General features: G+C 33.4%; 1 long non-coding RNA gene across 1 annotated transcript; it reads left to right on the top strand.

The window, feature by feature from the left end:
- The first annotated feature begins 987 nt into the window (after positions 1-987).
- Positions 988-21,128, top strand: LOC121239649. The gene is made up of 4 exons (XR_005935336.1): positions 988-999; positions 5,721-5,726; positions 14,492-14,502; positions 20,664-21,128. It is a non-coding gene; the product is annotated as an uncharacterized LOC121239649 (long non-coding RNA).
- Positions 21,129-21,444: the final 316 nt, after the last annotated feature.

Here is a 21,444-nt window from a genome sequence, read left to right on the forward strand (position 1 = left end):
TAGAACATAATATGGCGAGATTGATGTTTTTCTTGAGAACCTATACAAGAAATCTTTGGGAGCAGGCTTGTCTATTTTAAAAACTTTTTTATTTTTATAAGTTTTATATGGTTAGGAATGCTCATTGGTGAATCAAGTATTACAAAATATTTGGTGATGGGCTTACTTTAGAAGGCTGTGTATTGAAATTTGGTAATGACTATCTTATGCATATATGGGTTATGTGACATTGTGATGCTGAAATTTTTTCATGAATTTGTGATCCTTAACAAGGATGGTGGATGCGAGTATGCTGCTTTCATTAATTTTACTTGCAATGCCTGAATTATTTCCAAAGGAAGTATAAGGTAGCAACCTCATTGGGAGAAAATCATTTCAACGTGTTTTTGCTCAATTAGACTCTTGGCATGCTAATCATTTCACTCCCTCACTATGCATCTCAATTGGGGTCCCCTTATAAATTTTCCTAAATTTTGGCTAAAAAATGGCATTCTTAAAATTTTATCCTAAATTTTACTCATTTTTCAAAAACCTCATGCATTTCATTTTCTATCATTTATCTATTCGATTAAAATAATCTTTTTCTATTTTTTCTTTATTACATATTTTTCTCACTTCATTTACAATCTTAATTACTCACTCTTTTATCTTTTTTCCTTATGTTTTGAATTATCACCTTCTAGCTAATATTTTAAACAGAACCGATTTTTTTTTTTTTTTTTGTGGGTAATAATAGTTTTTCAATTATTATGGTTTTAAAAATTATAAAAAAAAATTATAAAATCTCATCATTTCTAACAGTATTTTATTTGTAACGGATAAACAAAAATAAGATTATGGTTTACAACCAAGAGAATGTTTACCTACATAATATTGCCTCAATTCTATTTATAAGTATTGAAACTATCCATACACCACCCCCAAACAAAATAAGTACATTAATTTCTTCATGCTCGTTCCAAGTTCGAAGTACCATTTGTACAAATAAGAATCCTCTTCGTTACATGATTTCTTCTTCATATAGAGAGATATAGGATCTATGGAGCAATTACTTAGAAGTACATTTTGTGCAACAGCCCTTCCTATCTGATAGAAAAGGATCCCATGATCATTACCCGATCTTACCTGGGATCGCAAATCCCAAGGTCCATAATATTACTAAGAAATTTCTAAAATAAATTTCTGAAACAATTAACCACAATAGTGAAATTGTTAAAATGAAAATGGTTCTATCTATTTTTCTCTTGCGCCTCTCTGAAATAATTTCTAGTTCATGTCAAGTGGTTTAAATATTCATTGATGCTTGCATATTTTCAAGGTCAGTTTCTAATCGGTTAATTGTCTTTTGGCCATATGTTGGTATTTATGGGTCATACGCAATTTATGCACCAATTTAGGGTTGTACGAAAATCGAGAAAACTAGCCGTGGTCGACACGAATTGGTCATCAGAGTATGGAACTGACCAAAACCGACAGAGAACCAGTCGAACGGTTGTAGAATTATGTGAAAACTGACGTCAGTCGGATCGGTCCCAATTTGAACCTGGTTCAAACTGCCAAGCCGATCGATTATATATATATATATATATATATATATATATATTATACGTATATAAAATGACATTGTTTCACTTAAGTGAGTGAAACGGTATCATTTGGCTTATAATAACCTCCTCTACCTTCTCCTCTCTCTTCTTCTTCTTCTTGATTCCATTTCTCTTCTTCATGCCTGAAGCCTTCGACTCCCAACCCCCAGCCCCCCACATAATCGCTACCCTCATTTTTCACGGCGTTCACCCCGTTCATTAAAGCTCAGCACCGTCGTACGCCTCCTCTCCCAAGTCACCTCTCCCGAACTTCTCTCATCTTTCTAACGTCTTCATGACTTGAGGCTCACTTCTCTCACGCAGCCATGCCGCACACTAGTGACTTTTGAGGTTATCATCTCACCGTCACTCGAGTTCGATTTCCGCACGTCGTAGTTCTTTTTTGTGATGTAATGTATTCGTTTTGTATATGTTCTTCATCTTTGATAATTATTTTTCATATTATTCATTGTATAAATTGTTTATGTGTGTATGTTCAAAGATTTTAGATCAAACTTTTGGGATAGTGAACAGCGATCAGAAGCAAAATTCTCACTGTGAGTGTTAAATCAAATTATTGGGTGCTAATTTAATATTTCTTTGCATAAATTGAGTTGACAGTTTTGTTGTAAAATTATTTTGAAATAAATTATGAGGTTGATGAGCATGCTAAAATCTAGATTAAAGTTGGGCAAGTTTGAGAAGTGAGATGAGACATAAAATTCATCTCATCTCATCTCATCTCATCTCATCATTATAAATTTTTCAAATTCTCACACAAAATATAATAAACAATTCAACTTTTTCAAATCTCAAAATAATAATAATATTAAAAAATAATATTTTAAACTTCATCTAAAACTAAAAATTATTATCTCACTATCCAAACCTACCAGGAATGAAATTTTGTACAAAGTGAGGTTAAGATAAGTTTCAGTTGAGAGAGAGAGAGGGAGAGATCTGAATTTGATTCTCATGATTTTGGGATCATTCTCCATAGAAAACAGTCAATATATGTCTGCATTGCCAGCTAGCCTTTCTGTTCGAGCAACATTACTTGATAAGAAAACAAACACTTGCTTTTTTCTCTCGATATCTCCCTTTTGGGTCAAAGATTTTAATGGCATTACTTGATAAGTTTGCTACGTTGGCAAACTTATGATGTTTGCTGTGTTACAAACTAGTTGTTGTGTAATTGTGTTGCTGTTTATTTTAATTTTTTTGTATTTTGAAATTAATTATGTATTTAAATTTTCACATGTTAGATGGATTTTTCGTCAACTTCACTTGATGTTAATTCAAATGAGAAAACCATTAATTTGAGAGATGATTTGAGAGACTCAAACAATGCAAACACCAAGACCCTTTAGTGCCTCTAACAGTAGTAGTTGTCCACTTCCTAAGAATCAGAATGGGAATGATCCATCGATTATTTGTGACCATTTTACAAAGGTAGAGGATTTTTTCCGTAGATGATCCTAAGACTAAGTGTAATTATTGTGGCAAGATATACACTTACCACTCAAAAAGGAACAGAACTTCAACCATGCAAAATCATTTGCCTTTATGTTCCAAAAATCCTCATAAACATAAGTTTTTAGATACATATCCAAAAACATTGGTACGTGAGGCAACACTCGAGAAGAGGGATGGAGTGAGTGATAGTAGTACGGTAAGGAGTCTTGTAACCCACAAGTATAGTGAAGAGTCTGTGAGGTTGTCATTGCAAATATGGTAATTATCAATGAATTTCGATTTAGAATTGTTGAAGGGCAAGAATTTAGAAAGATGTGTTGGTTGCTTGAATCTTGATTTAAAATTCCATGTTGCGTCACGGTTGCAAAAGATTATATGAAATGGTTTGCATCAAAAAAATGGAAAGCTTAAAAATTTATTTAAAGATTGAGGCATGAGGATTACATTGATTACTGATACATGAACATTGGTACAAAATCTTAATAGATGAGTGTAATTGCACATTTCATTGATAGAGATTGGAAATTGTAAAAAAAAAAAAAAAACCATTAATTTTTGTTTAATCTCTAATCATCGTGGGATACTATCTGAAGATATATTGAATTGTGTCTTCTTGATTGAGACATTGATAAGATATTTGATGTTACTACTGATAAAGCTAGCTCAAATGATACTGCAATTTCATACTTGAGACTTTTTTTACGGAGAATGTGTTTGTGGGAAAGTTTAGCACATAAAATATTGTGCTCATATTTTGAACCTTGTTGTGAATTAGGTTTTGAATTAGTGTAATGACTCCATCACAAGATCACAATGGTTAGGAATGCGGTTAGATATGTGCGCTCCTCCCCTGTAAGATTAGACAAGTTTAAGAGATGTACAAAGAAAAAGAAAATTGATTGTAAGAAAATGTTGTCTCTTGATGTACAAACTCGATGGAACTCAACTTACAAGATGTTGGAGGCAGTTGAGAAACTTGAGAAAGCTTTTCAGACGGATGGACAGTGAGGACTACAATTTCCTCTCTTACTTTAATGATGGACACATATGGCCTCCTAGAGTTAAGGAGTGGGAGACAGTATGAGTTTTTGTAAAGTTTTTAAAAATGTTTTATGATGCCACTAATAGATTTTCTGGGTCTATATATGTCACGGTCAACACCAATTTTTTTTAGATTTGTATACTCCAAAAGGAATTGGTTAGATTGAATGAGAGTGAAAATAGTTATTTAATGAACATAACTATAAGCATGCAAAAGGAATATGATGAGTATTAGAGTTCATTAGATAGGATGAACTTGCTGATGTTGATTACATTTGTTCTTGATCCACGTAGTAAGTTAAGGCTTCTTACTTTCAACCTGAAGAAAATTCATGATGAGACTCATGCTGAAGAGTTGATGTCAAGTGTTAGACAATTATTAACAAGCTTATACGCCGAGTATAATGCTACGTTCGGTTCTACCTCGACTAGTTGAGAACATAAGCCTCATTTGACATCTACAACCACAAAAGTTGGTGAACACAATCATGAGTCACAATTGTTTTATCAGTGGTATCAAGCATCAACCGCTAGGGGATCTACAGTTGCCAAAACAATGTGAACTGGTATTTATCAGATGGTTGTGAGGCACTCAACCCATCTTTTGACTTGTTAATTTGGTGAAAAATTAATGAGCCTAACTATCATATACTTGCGAGTATTGCACGAGACTTGTTTTGTTTTCACAGTTGCATCAGAGTCAGAATTCAATACGAGAGGTCATGTACTTGATCCTTATTAGAGTTCGTTGGCTCCGAGAATCATTGAGGCGCTTACTTGTGCTCAATGGTTGCGACATTTGTTAACACCTATTGATATTCAAGAGTACATGAATAATGTGGAAAGTTTTGTGGTAGAATCAAGTACTATTTTCCTTATTCAATATTCATTTGCTTTTATAAATTAATTTTAATATTTTTTATCATTCAAATTCAATAATAAGGAAAATACTATAGGCACGCCCTTATTCAATATTCATTTGTTTTTTTGAAAAGGGCGTGCCTAAAATGTTATTCATATTGATTTGCATTTGTAAATTAATTTTAGTACTTACTAATTATGCCATCACGGCATTACTATTTTAATATTGTTAATTGATTTTTTTTAATCTAAGTCTAACATTACAAATGACATTAAAATTAAACTAAAATTCAATATTTAAAATGGGTTTTAAAAATTCAGCAAATTAGAATTTGAAATCAACTAAAAAACACTCAAAAAGATCTTGAATTGAGCCAAAAAAAAAAGATACAAAAAGATGTTGAATTGGGCAAAAAAGAAGGCCCAAAAGAAGTGGCACAAACCAACCAAACCGACCAGAATCAATATGGCCGGTTTCACCCCTCTATACAGGTCTGTTTCTGTCGATTTCCCCGATAAAAAACCACATGTCGATCAGTTTCAATTTTGGGCCAAAACCGAACTAACCGGTTTGGTTTTCACCCCCTACACTAGTTGATATCATTGCAATAAATGTGGTTTTTAAGTGGTGGGGATCCAGATCATGTTGCCCTTATACCAATTAGTTTTGCTATAATACCTGATGGGCCTGGCCTCAATGGTGTGGACATTCTTAAGGTGAGGTCTAGTGGCTCTCTATTGACTATAACATTTCAGATCTTAGTTGATTCAGTCCCATCAACAAAACACTCTCTCGGATCAGTGGATACAATAAACAATCTTATAAAGTGCACGGTTGAAAGGATCAAGTATGTAGTAATGTGTGAGAATTCATAATTCAGAAGACTTATTTATGGTGAACAAAATCTTTGTACTTCATTTTAAATTGAATCATGTAGCATATACTAACGAAAATAACCAAAAATCAGTCTGATCTTTTCTATACATATATGATATAGCATTATCGTTACTCTTAATACGTTATCATTCATGTTTTCGTTACTGGCTATAAATCACAATGAGGGCCTAACTTTCTTTTACTCTTTATTATGATCAATGCAGCAAGAAGATCAAAAGAAGAGAAAATTCCAAAACAAAGCAAATGAGTCAAGTGCGCACCTTACAATATCCTTGCTTTGTGGTGTTTGTTAGGGATAGACAATTAATTAGGTGTATGTTTTTAATCGGTTTTGTTAAGGACGTGTGACTTGTGATTTTAAGACTATAAAGTTGTATTTGTATATTTGTTAATATCTATCATTACTTATGAGAGTAGTTCTAGGACTAACTGAGATTTTATAATTTTAGTTTGGTAGTCCCACTCCTTGGAATAGTAGATTGTGTTGCAGAAGACGGTGAACATGATCTTAAGGAAGTACAGACAAATCTTAAGGAGTTGGATTGAAGTAGATGTATTCGCTAGTAGTGTCTGTTATAATATTTTGAAGACTTGATAATTATAAATATGAAATTAGTGGACAATGCTTCTCTTAAGGACATGTGGCTAGTAATATTTATGGACATGATCATGTAGACATTGTAAATAATAATAGTGTTTTCTATTAAAGACATTTGACCTGTAATGTAAATACCTTTTAGTGACTTTGAAAGTTTTTGGATTTGGATGTATTTTATCTGGTAGAATTTTTAATTTACATTTTTGTTGCAATTATTAGCATATTGATTTATGTTTTATTAGCGTAAGGGATGTGTAGTTATTGTTACATATCTCGACACCTTAACTCCTGTTAAATTCTAAATGGGGGTTGAGGGCGTCACACACCTTACATTTGAAAGAGCCTAAATCATATCTAAGTTCAAAGTAAACATCTTTCTCAGACGGGAATGATGCTCGAAAGCCAAGTTTGATCTGCTACCTTTCACTTCTATCTACATAACACCTCAAATTAACAGTCTTGACACCTCATAACTTTATTGACAATGCATAGGATACTCGTCAATTTGGTTGACAACTATATATAGATGGATGGACAATACTTAACACTTTCTCTTGATTGATTTTCTTACCTGAGCACCATAACACACGTTTTCTTTCTTCTTCCACGCACCTACTAGTAAATTTGAGATGGAGAAAAATACTGAGAATGGCACATTGAGAAATAAGTAAAGGAGAGAGAGAGAGAGAAGGAGACTGTCCAACATGTTTTTGGTAAGGAGAATATGATTTTTATGAAATTTCATAAATATAGCATTATTACATAAAAAAATTTTATGAAATTCCTTTTGTGTGATTCGTGTAAAAAATTTTGAGTTAATTAAGAATAATCAATACACTCAAACTTAGAGGGGATAAATGTCTCTAGGTATAAAGGTCTCTAGTCGAGTGGACACGTTAGGACTTAGAATGGATAAATGTCTTGAGTCCAGTGAACACAAAGAGATTTAGAGATATCTCTGGGAATAAAGATCTCTAGTCTAGTGAACCTACTCAAACTTAGAGGGTATAAATCTTTCGGGTCTTGCGGTTGCCTCTCAACTAATAGAGGTTAGAGAACTTTTAAGGTGAAAGATTTTTCTGAAACCTTATAGTTCTGGAAACAGTATCAAAATTTCAAATCATTGATCGTGGGATATATAGCATGGTGTGATTTCAAGGCTAGAAAGTTGCATTTTCATATTTGTTAATAATTGTAATTACTTGATATCATGAGTGTAATTTTAGGACTAACTTATTGAGATTTTATAATCTTACTATGATAGTCATTCTATAGTCTCGCTCCTCAAAGCCATAGATTGTATTGTATATGACGCTGAGCATGACCTTGAAGGAGTACAGACAAACCTTGAGGAGTTGGATTGAAGTAGTTGTTGCGAGCTGACAATGTTTGTTATAATATTTTGAAGACTTGATGATTGTAAACCTGTAGTTAGTGGGCAATGCTTCTGTTAAGGACGTATGACTTGTAATATTTGTGGACATGATCATGTACACATTGTAAATGATGACAATGTTTTATGTTAAAGGATGCATGGCTTGTAAAGAAAATATCTTTAGGTGATTATGAAAGTTTTTGGATTGTGATGTATTTGTTATAGTATAATTTTTAATTTATCTTTCCGCTGCAATTATTAGCATATTATTAGTAACATTCTAGATTCATGCATATCTACTGGCATGATCATAAGGGGTGTGTAACTATTGTTACATATACCGACACCTCGACTTTTGTCAAATCTCAAGCAGAAATTGAGGACGTCTCACACCTTACTAAAGCTTGAATCAGATAGCTATATTTGTAGTCATTGAACAAAAAGAATAATAATCAATTTTGGCCATTTCGGCCGAAATTTGCATTCCAGACTACATTTCATTATGGACTGTTTTAATGGCAATTTTATAGTTTTCTTGATATAGGATGACATTTTTGTAAATTTCACATTTAATGGCATTCATGTAATTTTAAAATTTGAAAGACATTATATAATTTTAATTATTTTATAACTTTAATACGTCCTTTCATCCTCTATTTTTTAAGTCTCATTATTTTTAATAATTTCTCACTTCTTTTATTTCTTTCTTTATTTTTATTTTTTTGTCTCAACCCAAGTTTATGATTTTTTTAATATTTTCTTTTAACACTAATCTCTTTGATTTTTTTTTAATTTTTTCAGTGTATATTCATTTTATAAATCTCTAATCTTCCGTTCCAATACTTAAGCCAGAATGATCACCAAAACGAAATTTAGAACATTGCTCATAAGTCCTAATTTTATATAAATAAACATACAAGTATAATTTAAAAAATTGAAAATGGATATTTATATATATATGTTGTGTGTGGGGGGGCATTTCAAATATCTTAACAAGTTGGAAATATGGATTCTCACCTATTTAGAATGGGATTTTCATGCGTTTCAAATAAAGGTTGGGATTTGATGGAAATTCAAATTATCATGGGTATCTAGATTTTTTTATAAATCCATCTAAACTGAGAATAAAAGTTTTAAAGATTATCCAAATCCTGACACCACATAAGGGGAAAAGTTAAAGGACTTGAGGGATGAAATTTATGTGATGTTGGGCTAGTTACCCACAAATATTGGATTGCTGGTAAGTCGCTTTTTTTCTTTTTCTTTTTTTTTTTTTTCAATTTTTCACTTTTATTGTTTGTGTTTCCTCGTTCCTCGATTTAGCATTATTATTATTATTATTATAATTATTATTATTATTATTATTATTATTATTATTATTATTATTATTATTATTATTATTATTGTTTGTAGTTGTCACTAGCATTGTCCCTGACCTCGTCGCCGAAAGTTACAGTCCCCAGCATTGGAGCCCTCATCACCGGCAAGTATACACAAGATGCTCTCTCTGACTATCTCTATGTCTTTATCATGTTCCTGGATTTGCGATGGTATAAACATGAATGTTCTCCCTAGAGAATATGTTGAAGTGAATGTGAATTTCATTGCCTTCATTTTTACTTGCACTCATTGTCCCCATCATGCTTAACCTTTGCACTTTTTTTTTGTCATAATATATATTTGTGTTCTAGTCCCTTGTAGTGTGTTTTATGTGTATGAAAGCATCTAGAACAATCTATATGAAACCATTTGTATAATACGAGTGTAAAAAATAATTTCAGTTATATAAAACTATATGCGTAAATTGTTTAACGCTCCGATCCCGAAGGTCCAAGGAGTTAACTCCTGACACCTGATAATCAACTCCAACAATACTAATATATTTCCAAATCCAAAAATATATACTTCCAAAACTCCAAATCAAATGTAAACACTTCAACCTTAATAAGCCACATATACTCACATATCAGATCCTCAATACAACAATCCAAACAAAAATATCAACTTCTCTTCATGTCTCAATTAACAAAATAGAATAAAATAAAATTGACATAAGTCTCCATAAACCGTCTAAACATATTGAAATCAACTTACTAAATAAATAAATCAACCAACAGCACTAGTACCACGAGGTACTCAATAACTATCCATAGCTAATCTTGCCCACAAACTCTAATACTGATCCTCAGCAGAACCATCAATGTCATCTGAAAAATATTATGAAGATTAAGGGGTAAGTTATCAACAACTCAGTAAGCAGAGAACATATATTAGTATATAAATATGAGCATTTACAAAATTCGGTATGCATAACAAAACATTTACTTTCAGAAAACAGAAACATTATATTTATTTTTAGAATGCATAAACATTTCTTATCAAAAAGTTAGAGCAAAGCTTTTATAAAATCTTTCTTATTTCAAAAATATCCCTTGGCATATCACAGACTGAAACCTCATTTTCGTAGCATATCAGAGTATCACATTGGAACAAATACCATGTTGCACCCCCCGTAGTAGAGTTATAAATCACCATTATACCCGTGGATGGGCCTTAACAGAAATAGAACAGAACATCATCGAAACCAGATCATATTCAGAATACAGAATCAGAAATTCATGCTAAGATTTTCAGATGACACATCATATCAAAACTGAATACTGAACACTTTTAAGAACATTTCACATATCCAAGAATAATAGACACAAAACTTTTTCATTTAATCAAAGCAAAACTTTTTGGATCTTATATTCACTCTTTTTCACAGTTCAAAAATAGAATGCTAAAATCAGCTCATGTCTATACCAGTCATGACACTTATATAGGATTTATGCATATGCAGAACAAGCATATGAGGTCATTTTTTAGATTTCTTTTCAAAGATAAACATTCATATTTTCAAAGTCAACCTCACTTCATTTCTTTGGTGCAAAACTAGTATAGGAACCCTGTTTACCTGACTTCCGTGTATTATCTATGCCTTGAGTCAGAACTCTAGTAGTAATACCACCTAAACAAAACATATACCCAACATTTAATAAACCAAACCAGTAAGCTACACATCAACCCAAATCACCACACTTTAACATAAATAATTAAAATAACTAAATTTAAAATCACATAAAATCCCCCTCTCACTAAGCGATGAACAAAAAGAGAAAAAAAAGAGTAATGTAGGCGTACCGGCGTTGGGTTCTTTGATAAAAATTGACAAACACAAGGGGACACTACTCGATGGAGGGAAGCACTCTGTGAAAATGAAATGAGTGTGTGCGTGAGAAGGCACTGTCATGGGTGTATGCGTGAAAACAAAGGGAAAAAAAAAACAGAAATTTGTGTGTGCAATAACAGAGGGAAAAAGAGAGTGAAAGTGAGATCAAAGAATGAGAGGAAAGAGTTACCAACAATAGTACTTCCAGTGAGAGGGCTCGACGGCAGTACAAAATCGTGTGGAGGAGGTCGACAGTAATTGCTCCAAATCCAATGGTTAAATGCATGGTTAAGGGAAAGAGGTTGAGAGAAAAATGAATGGAAGAGTATGTGCTGGAAGGTGAGGATTTTTTATGTGAGAAGAGATCAATGCAACTGCAAGATCAGCGTACAAGATGGAGATATGTGCGGAACTGAAGCAATTGAGGAAAAACTGTGGAGAAGAAATCAGTGAAGGAAGAAGGAAACTTACCAAATGATGCTGTTTCGGAATTTCTTCAAGTGTTAGCTTGTCGTGGGTCGGGCTTCATCAAGTCTGGGCTGGGCTTTGGCCCAGGTGTTACATCGAGTGTCCAAAAAATAACTTTTTTGGGGGCTACATCAGTTTTGTATAACGCCGATTTTGGGAGCCACATCCAAAACTTAGTTGCTTATATATTGTTTTGTTTCAAAGTCATGTCCAAAATATTTTTTTTGTTTGGAAGCCACATCTGAAACATACTTGTATAACTATATATATTACTTAACTTATGATTTCTTTTTTTGGTTATCTCATAGCTATAATCAAGATGGAACCGAGTCGATTGATATTTTCTGAGGAAGAACACGAAAGTGAAGATTTTTCTACTCAACAAGGTTAGATGTTAATTATAAATTTTTAATGGCATTGTTTCCTTAAATTGGTGTATGATCCCGTTACGAATTTAAACTATATCATGGACTCTTTTATATTTTGATTAATGCAGACCAACAAGAGCAAGCTGGATCTCAGTATACTGACAATCAAAAGGTTGAAGAACTGAAAATTGATATATATTTAGGACTCAACAAGATATTGAATATTACAAGAAGTATGCCAAACAAGAGGGCTTTGGAACGTTGAAAAGAACATCGACTTCTAAAAATTATGGGAAGGTAAAGTACTTCACCAAAGCATGCAATCGCCATCATAAATCAATAAACAAGTCATCGAACATTGACCAACCAAAATCGAGAAGGGGGATAGATTGCAAGGCTAAGATTAATGCAAAGTAAACAGCTGTGGAAGGTATTAATTATCCACTGCCATCCTCGAACACAATCATGTTGTGAGTCCAAATAAGACAAGACATATTGCTTGTCATACAAAATTACCAAATTAGTCGGAAAAAAAATTGAGATGATGGATAAAGCCGGAATCCATCTGGCTAAAAATTACAAAACTAGGGTGATTGAAGTGGATGGATATGAGAATCTCACTTTTGAAAAAAAAAATGTGCATGAATCATATCAATAAAGTTCGAAATGAATTACTTGGAGAATGAGACGTAAAGCTATTTTGCAACTATTTAGTACGGCAGCAAGAGAAAAAAAATGGTTTTCTACGTGAAACATTTAGACAATAATTTGATGTTGAGAAATGTGTTTTGGGCGAATACCAAAATTAGGGTAGCATATGAGTCATTTGGAGATATTATAACATTTGACACAATGTATTTAACAAATAAATATAAAATGTCATTCGCCCCTTTTGTAGGAGTCAACCACCATGGCCAGTCGATACTCTTTCGATGTGGCCTCATATTAAACGAGGACACAAATACATTTGTATAGTTGTTCGAATCATGGTTGACGTGCATGTTAAGACAGACTCCTAATGATATTATCCCAACCAAGATAGGGCAATGCAAGCTACAATTGCAAGAGTTTTTCCAAAGGCCAAGTATAGATAATGTTTATAGAATATTTTATGCAAAATACTTCACAAATTTGGATCTTATTCACAATATAAAAACTATAAAGGTCACTTATTAGATTGTATATATGACTCTTTGAGCTGTGAAGAATTTGAACAAAGGTGGCACAACATCGTTTAAATCAATAGTTTAATAGATAGTGTTTGGTTGAGCAAGTTGAATGATAAGCGGCATCAATGAGTACATGCATATGTGAGATGTACGTCTTGGGTTGGAATGTCCACAACCAAGTGTAGCGAGAATAGAACGCATTTTCTTATGGCTATGTAGATGCTACTAGACCATTGAAAAAATTTGTTGAGGACTATGATAATGCTTTGGCCTGGATGGTCAAGAATGAAATGATAGTAGATTTTAGGTTATTCCAAAGAAAGATCTCTTGCATTACAATCCAGGCAATTGAGAAGCAATTTGAAGAGGTACACACGAATGCCAAGTTTATAGAGGTCCAAATAGAGTTTAGGGGGGATTATGAATTGCTTGTCTTCCCTAACAAAAATTGAAGACACAATATCAACATACGAAGTTGTAAAATAGGTGAAATTCTATGTATACTTCAATGACAATAAATGTGAGGTAATGTGCACATGTAGACTATTTGAGATCAAGAAAATTTTATGTAGACATGCACTCATTCTATTCACCATGTGGAAGAATATCGTGCAGTCGCCATTCGAGTATGTCTTGATCATTGGAGAAAGAATTTGAAAATAAAGTATACCATCATAAAGAGTAGTTATGATGACCTCCACTAACTGTGTAAGGGGTGGGCAAAAACTATGGCGACTTTGACTCTGGTCGACACCCTCTCCAACTCCGACTTTAGTGGAGTTGGAATAATTGAAATTCAGAGTCAAAGTTAGGGCCGACATCGGCTTCAACTTCCAAACTCTGACTGATATCTCTGCTCTTTGTTTGTTGTATCTATATTTCCTCCACTGCCTTAATATTTACCATTCTCCTAATAAAAAAATAAAAGTGCTCGTTTTCCTATGAATGTTTCTCTTTTTTTTTTCACTTTTGTCAGTTTTGTAGTTTGACTTTCAAATACTTTCCTTTATTCTCTTAATTTATCGTTTCTAATCTTTGTATTCTTGTTCAACTGAAACAATTTTAGTTATAAAAAATAAAAGTACTCTAACACCATCCATTCGCTTTACTACCTAATGGCTAATGATGAACCAACGTAACACTGATACCATGCTTGTTATCTGAAGTTTTGGAGTAACACAATATTTATTTCACTTTGGGTCCCTCGGTAAGCATAACTTGAAAGATGGAAAACACATTGAAACATCTTTAATTTTTTAATCACTCAAGTCTTGATCCTCTCAGCCTTTGGCTTCAAATCACCATCATTTTCTTTATTTATTTATATTTTGTTTTTGGTTCTGATACATGCATGTCTAGTTTTATAGTCGATGTTAGCTTTAAAATACCATTCTCGTTCACTTTTTATAGTGTACGTGAAAACTAGTTTTTGAAAGATAGACTCAATAAAAGTAGAAAAGGAAATGAGAAGACTGAGAGGAGACTCGGTGTTGAGGCTTTGAGCAATTGAGAGTCTTGAGACCGATGACGAAGAACCGCCATGATTGAAGAGGTGGGATTGGCACCATTCAACGACGACACAAACACGAACGACCAAGTTCTCTCTCTCTCTCTCTCTCTCTCTCTCTCTCTCTCCCCCAATGCTCTGCCTCTCAAACTCCAACTCCAACAACTCTGATCGGAGTCGGAGTTGAAGGCCGACTTCGACGGACGTTGAAGTTGAAGGTCGCCAACTTCAACTCCGTTGAAGTTGGAATTAGGCTTTCTGACTCCGTCGGAGCCCAACCCTAATTGTGTAACCTTTTTTTTTTTTTTTTTTTTTTGTGATCCACAAGTGAAAAAAATTCGTATTGGAGTAAGGAGTCAAGATAGTATTCTTACCCAATCATGATAACAATGCTGGAATGTACTTGAGAGTGATTTTGGGGTCTGAATGTGACTTTGGCGTTTGCATTGGGTCTTCGATGTTAGTATGGATCATTAATTATTTGCCTAAGTTACTGTAGTTTTTTCATAAAACTCGATCTTAAATAAAACACAAACTATGAAAGAAAAATCATTCCAAACAAGTATATACACAACATTGGATCAAAATGGACTTTTCCTCATTAATCTACATCATCATATAAAGAATAGAAGTAACTGTTTTACAATCAGCAACAGGCAACACTTGGAAGTCCTCATGTAATCAACCCAAAGTTTCCTAATTCAAATAAACCAATATTGAACCCTAGACTATATATACCTTATAAAAGGGGAGGAAATGATGATAGGTTAGGGGCAATGGAGAGATTATTTATTAATTACTAGAATTATAGAAACAAAATCACAGAAAATGCTAGTCATCAAAGAAATCACAGAAAACAAGAAGCATACGCATTCTTTCTTATTGGCCTATGCATACAGTGACAGTGACAATGACAATGAAAAAGATGTTGATGACAGTAATGATGTTAGTTTGGGCCAATCTAGAATAAACTAGAAACAATTTACAGCAAATGCTAGCCATCAATAATATGAATATATACCCATCAACCGCTAGCCATCAAGAAATCGCAAAAATGCTAGCCATTGACCGAAACTAGTCAAAATGTGTTGTCAATACTTCGAACATATACCCACCATAAAAAATCTATATCTCAAACTCAATCCAAAATCTGTCACAAAATCAACTATGGTGGAGTTACTTGCACCGGCCAAGCCTAACCGATCAATTGAGGAAGACTAATTTCTGATGTTAGGGCGCGACGAAAGTTAGGGCAACTCGAATATGGAAAGAGGGAGAGATACCTGGCATAGGAGAGGGTTGTTGGCTTCCCCTGTCAGTGACAATTGTGGCGACGGGGAATTGCCAAGTCTCTTGCAGGTCTGGGAAGGAAAATGAGTAGAGAGTTTTCTTGTTGCCCATCCATGTGGACACTATCACGTCAGTTTGTTGGATCCATTTGTCCATATCAATTACTTTAAGAACCTCGATAGTAGTATCCCGATCAAACAATTGATGAAGGACACTAAAACATTAATTTTTATTTCTTTTATGTTTTACTTATATCAAATGTTACAGTTTGATAAAGTTATAAAAAAAATAAAAAATTACTTGCCTAAATAATAGTACACAATAAGGTTAAAAGAAATGGTTCAATTCAATCCATTTAAATTGAGTCGGTTAAAAATCGAATCGATTTTAGTGAATTTTATTAAATTGCTTCAATTGACCGATTTAGGCGATTCAAATCGATTCTAGCTAATTTTAGACCGATTTGAATCGATTAAAAACTATATTTATTTTTCAATTATATATCAACTAAGTTTTTTTTTTTTTGGTATAAAAATATGATAGAGCTAAACATATATTAATTCTTTTTATCATTTTATTAAATGAGAATTGCAAAGAAATTGAAAGATAAAATAACATATTAATTTTTTCATCATTGTATTCAATAAGAATCGGAAAAATTGAAAGATTCAACTTGTAATTATTTATTTCCTTTAGTTGAATAAAAAATTAGGAGATAAATGAGTATTTTGCATTAAATTTTTGGTTGTGTATAAAATATTACATTTGTTACGTGCTTATAACTTAATGATCTTTATCTTTTTCGTATATGAGGCAAAAAAATGTCGACAATTGAGGTTAAATACATAAATTACATGTTTATTGAAACTATTTGGATTCATACTATATTTTTATTGAAGCTAATCAATGAATTTGAATTGCATTGCATATAACTTTTTGAGTAATGTATAGTCGTAGAACACGCAAGTGCCACACAATTCTTTTGAAAAAGAGTGAGGTCTGTTATTAAATAATTAGTTTTTTTATCATCCGGGTCTCGTATTTAGTCATTTTTTTTTAAAATGATTGTACAGCGCTTAAATATTTTACAACTATAAATATATCATTTCTCTTATTTTTAATACTTTTTATCGACATTCAAATAACCAATTCAAAATTGTCATAAATCACCCAATTTATTGAATCGGTACTTATTTAATTTTAATTTGAGAAATGATATTTACAGTTATAGAATATATAAACGCCGCACACTCATTTAAAAAAAATATGAAATTTATATGAAAAATTAATTTTTTACAAATAAATTCATCTCAGTTAATCCATAACTGTTTATAATTATAAAAATGATATGAAATTATAGAATATATAAACGCCGCATATTTCTTTAAAAAAAATAAATATGAAACCTATATAGAAAATCAATTTTTTACAAATAAATTCATGTTAATCCATAATTGTTTATAACGTTACTCAACATACCTTCTAGCACACAGAATCATTTATAACAAACCCGAGTCATATATATATATATATATACTAGTAGTGGCTCAACGTGCGAGGCACGTTTGCCCATTTGGAAGGAAAAAAAAATAAGAACACAAAAGTCCTCTGTTCTAGAAGCAGAAAATAGCACAAATTGATTAAAAAATGTATTCATTACATACAACATAAATGTATTGGTTTTAAAGCTGTAATAGCTTAGAACATAGGAAATTAATTCATTTCAGTATTCTGTGCAGGTAGATTTCCATGCCTATTATGCAACAGTTATCAGTCATCTTCAACTATAACAGACAGCAGCTAGTTCTTCTCTTTCGGGTTCTTCAAGTTTTCAACCTTTTTCCCTTGATTTCTTAAAATTTTATAGCTATACAGCATCCAAAAATGATTGCTAATGGATGTGAATTTTACATCATTAATGGAAGATACAGCATTCACGCACTCAAAAATCTATTTTAATTTGCTAAAAGAAATATCAGAGGTATTCCAAGCCTTCTCAAAGTCTTCAACCAAATGAACTAAAAACATTTAGGATAGAAACCCATTGAACCTCATGGCCATGCATCAGGAGAGAATTTTTCACCGGCCGTAGAGCTAAATTTGGGGCCGCTCTTACCATACTGGATAAGGTACTTGACGGGGTACCCTTTCAGCTTATGAGGTGCAATCCCAAGATCATTGAAAGTCAAAGTTGTAGATCCAATCATAGAAATCAAGAGATGATAGAATAAGGCAACCAGATGGAAAGACTACTCAACTTATCAAAAAAATGGAAGAATGATTAACCCAGGAAAAAAGGAGAGGTCATAAGACAACAAGCATGGAAAGAAGAATAAAAGGTCATGGGATAACATTTATTTGAAAACATTGTTTGAACTCACCATTCTCCAACAGGACTGTATTTGCAGTTAATGCAAGGGTCTGATCTAGGTTGAAAATTTCAAGATTGGTTAATGGAAAGGAAACTTTTTTAAGAAGTATTTCTTAAAAAACATGTAAAGCACACACATGGTAAAACCACTCCAACATCCAGACAAAGGAGAAAGATGCTAAAAACATTTATGCACATAAAGTAATTAAGAAAGTTAGCATATAAAACACATGGTAAAACCACTCCAGCATCTAAGACCAAATGAAAAGCACACACAATCAGAGACACAAACATTGCCCATGGCCCAAAATATATGGCAACAAAAAAAGTTGATCATGGCTGATTGGCAAATAGCACTAATGAAGGGTTACTGGTACATCATGATATGTTAAGATGCTCAGCTGTTAAGATGCTCAGCACAAACTTTTCATGTTTGATAACTTAATCACTTATAGATATTCTGAATAAGGGTTGCTAAAGGCCAACAAACCCACTCATATAAAGCAATAAAAACTAAAAATGAGTTAGTCAATGTCACTAAATGATAGTATTCAAAAGAATCATTCCCAACAGCCTTAATATATTGTCGTTTATCTATGTACCTTTGCAAGAGGGAAAGGAACTTTCACATAGCGAGGTCATTCCCGAATCATGTCATACATAAGTTCCGCCAACAGCGTGCCAAGATCTTGGTAAAAATCATATCATACCAATGCAACAAGCAAAACAATTTATTTTTTTAATAAAACTTTATTTTACCTATAAAAAAAGTCAGAACATTGAGGAAGAGAATTTTTACCAATTCATGTATAGTAGTAAAGACCCCTGGTGCACCAAGCTCATAAAATTTTCTCATGCTCGTGCCATCATCTTTTAAGGCTGCAATTGTACCAGGGTTGGATTCTGCAAAAAAACATTGCCAGGAAATTGTCAATAACTAATTTAAAAATAACATACAGCCACCATGAGTGGTAATGATTAGTTTTAAACTTCAACTAAAATAATTTATCACCAGATTGCAAATGATAGATTCAAGACATATTTGGTATATCCATCCCCAATGTGCGGAAGAAAGCCATATTGTTTTACAAAGTGTGCCCATTGATTCAAAATCCTATCCTCAGTACCAATCGTTGCAGCAGGTCTCATAATTGTGGCATGTAGAGGAACTACATTCATTATTATCCATGTGACATGCCATGTGAGCATATTTCCATTCAATTGCTCAACAAAAATCTAATGGAATGATCTTATTGAAAGAATTATAAAACCCAAGGAATAAAGATTCAACCCAATGAGTAAAAATATGAATGTGTAATTTAATATTTAACCTTAAATAATACATGAGCAGTAGGAAAGCCATAATTTTGGTGTTCTCTTCCGGTCAAACATTCTCTCGTATCTTTTTCTTTCTCTCTTTCAACTATCTCTGCAAGTAATAATATACATATAGATTCTACAACCAACTGCCACCATTAAACCAGAAATACATTATTGAACAACATGAACAAACTTTGATTTTTAATTAGAAGCTGCAGACAATATTAATCTGACTCTCTGTTCTAAATCTGGTTAATTCTACTACTCTAGTACTATCTAAACATGAATATATATATATAGATATATATTGATTAAATGACCGTCTCCAGGATCCGGAAGGTATTTCACTCCCAATTTTACTAAGAGTTGCACAAAGTATACAGAAAGAAACTGCATTTTTGGTGACGGATCAAGAGAGGAAAATCTTGTAGTACTGTATGATCCATTGAAGAGACCAGTGTTCAACAATTAGCGAGCATGACATCATTAATTTGTACAATTTACAACAAAAAACTGATCTAAAACAAATGATCTATCATGCATGCTAGCTGCATGATCATGTATTACACATGTATATATATTGATTGATTCTTCGACCACTAAAAGAGAACAAAAAACCCTAGCTAGCTACCATATCATAGAAACTAATTACCCCTTAATTACTTCCTCTTTCTGTTTCAACTCCAACCCTATAAATCTGCAGGGTGAGAACCTAACCTTGTACTCTGATATGGTTTCAAGCTTAGGTGACCAAAGTTGTACCTTAGACACAACAAGCTCTTCGTAGTGCTTCTGCAACTCAGGCGTGACCGCATAAATATTTAACCTCGATCAATTATTGTCTATATATAGCAGTAAAAAGAATTACTCTTGAAGTATTTTTAACAAAAAAGAAAAACAAATGCCCAAGACCCATGTACCTCCGAAAGAGCAGTGATATTCAATTCTCCCGAGCCAGAAATAACAAACGCACACTTTTTGTGTCCTTGAGTGACTGAAAAAAAGAAGAAAATAAGAGAAGCAAGTTAGCGCCTTAGAAAAATCAAAGCAGAGAGAGCCGAGAGGCAGAGCTGAGAGAAAAAGAGAGGAACTTGAAACGAAGGTGGCTAGAAATACAGTATCAGAAACAAACAAACACCACCAAACATAATTGAAAAAACAAAATGAAAATCAACGGTGGCGCGTGCATGACACGCGCCACACTGGAAAGGAGTCATTCGACCGGTCAAGACGTTGCCGGAGTCATTGGGCCCTGAGCTACCGCGCATGGCGTCAACAAAAGATGAATAGCGGTGGTTTGAGAACCTCACGCGTTTCCTTTAAAACGCGCGTCGGCGCAACGCGCCGCTCTGATTGGCTCCCAATCCGGTCGATCGTAAGATCGACAGGTGAGGCTTCTCCCTGTGGTGCGCGTGTCGGACCGTGGTCATCAGAGGAGCTCGAAACGGCTACCCCCTTTATTCGGCCAAAAACCTGAAAAAAAAAAAAACAAAAAAACAAAAAAACCAAACCAAAACAATCGGACACGAAGCACGGGTGAGGAAAGGGAGGAGAGGAAGAAGAAGAAGGAGCCGAAGCTCCCCTTCCCCCCAGCTTGATTCAGACGAGCGAGTTTCTATCGAGAGAGGGCCTGTTTCTATCGAGAGAGAGCATCTGGTTTCTATCGAGAGAGAGAAAGGCTGTGGTTTAATTGAGAGAGAGGCTATCAGACGGAAGCTTAACGAAAATTATTGTAATTCTGTTAAAACAAGAATTTCCGTTTTATTCCGTTAGATAGCCACTTATATAATAGTAATCGATATATATATATATTATAAAAAATGAGGTCTATCCATCGGGCGGCCCACAACAAGCCAACGACTTTAATCGCGAGGTCCTTCTCTCGACGGCACTCGTAGTTTCCTT

This window comes from Juglans microcarpa x Juglans regia, chromosome 7D (genome assembly GCF_004785595.1).
Source record: "Juglans microcarpa x Juglans regia isolate MS1-56 chromosome 7D, Jm3101_v1.0, whole genome shotgun sequence".
In the NCBI taxonomy this organism is placed as follows: Eukaryota; Viridiplantae; Streptophyta; class Magnoliopsida; order Fagales; family Juglandaceae; genus Juglans; species Juglans microcarpa x Juglans regia.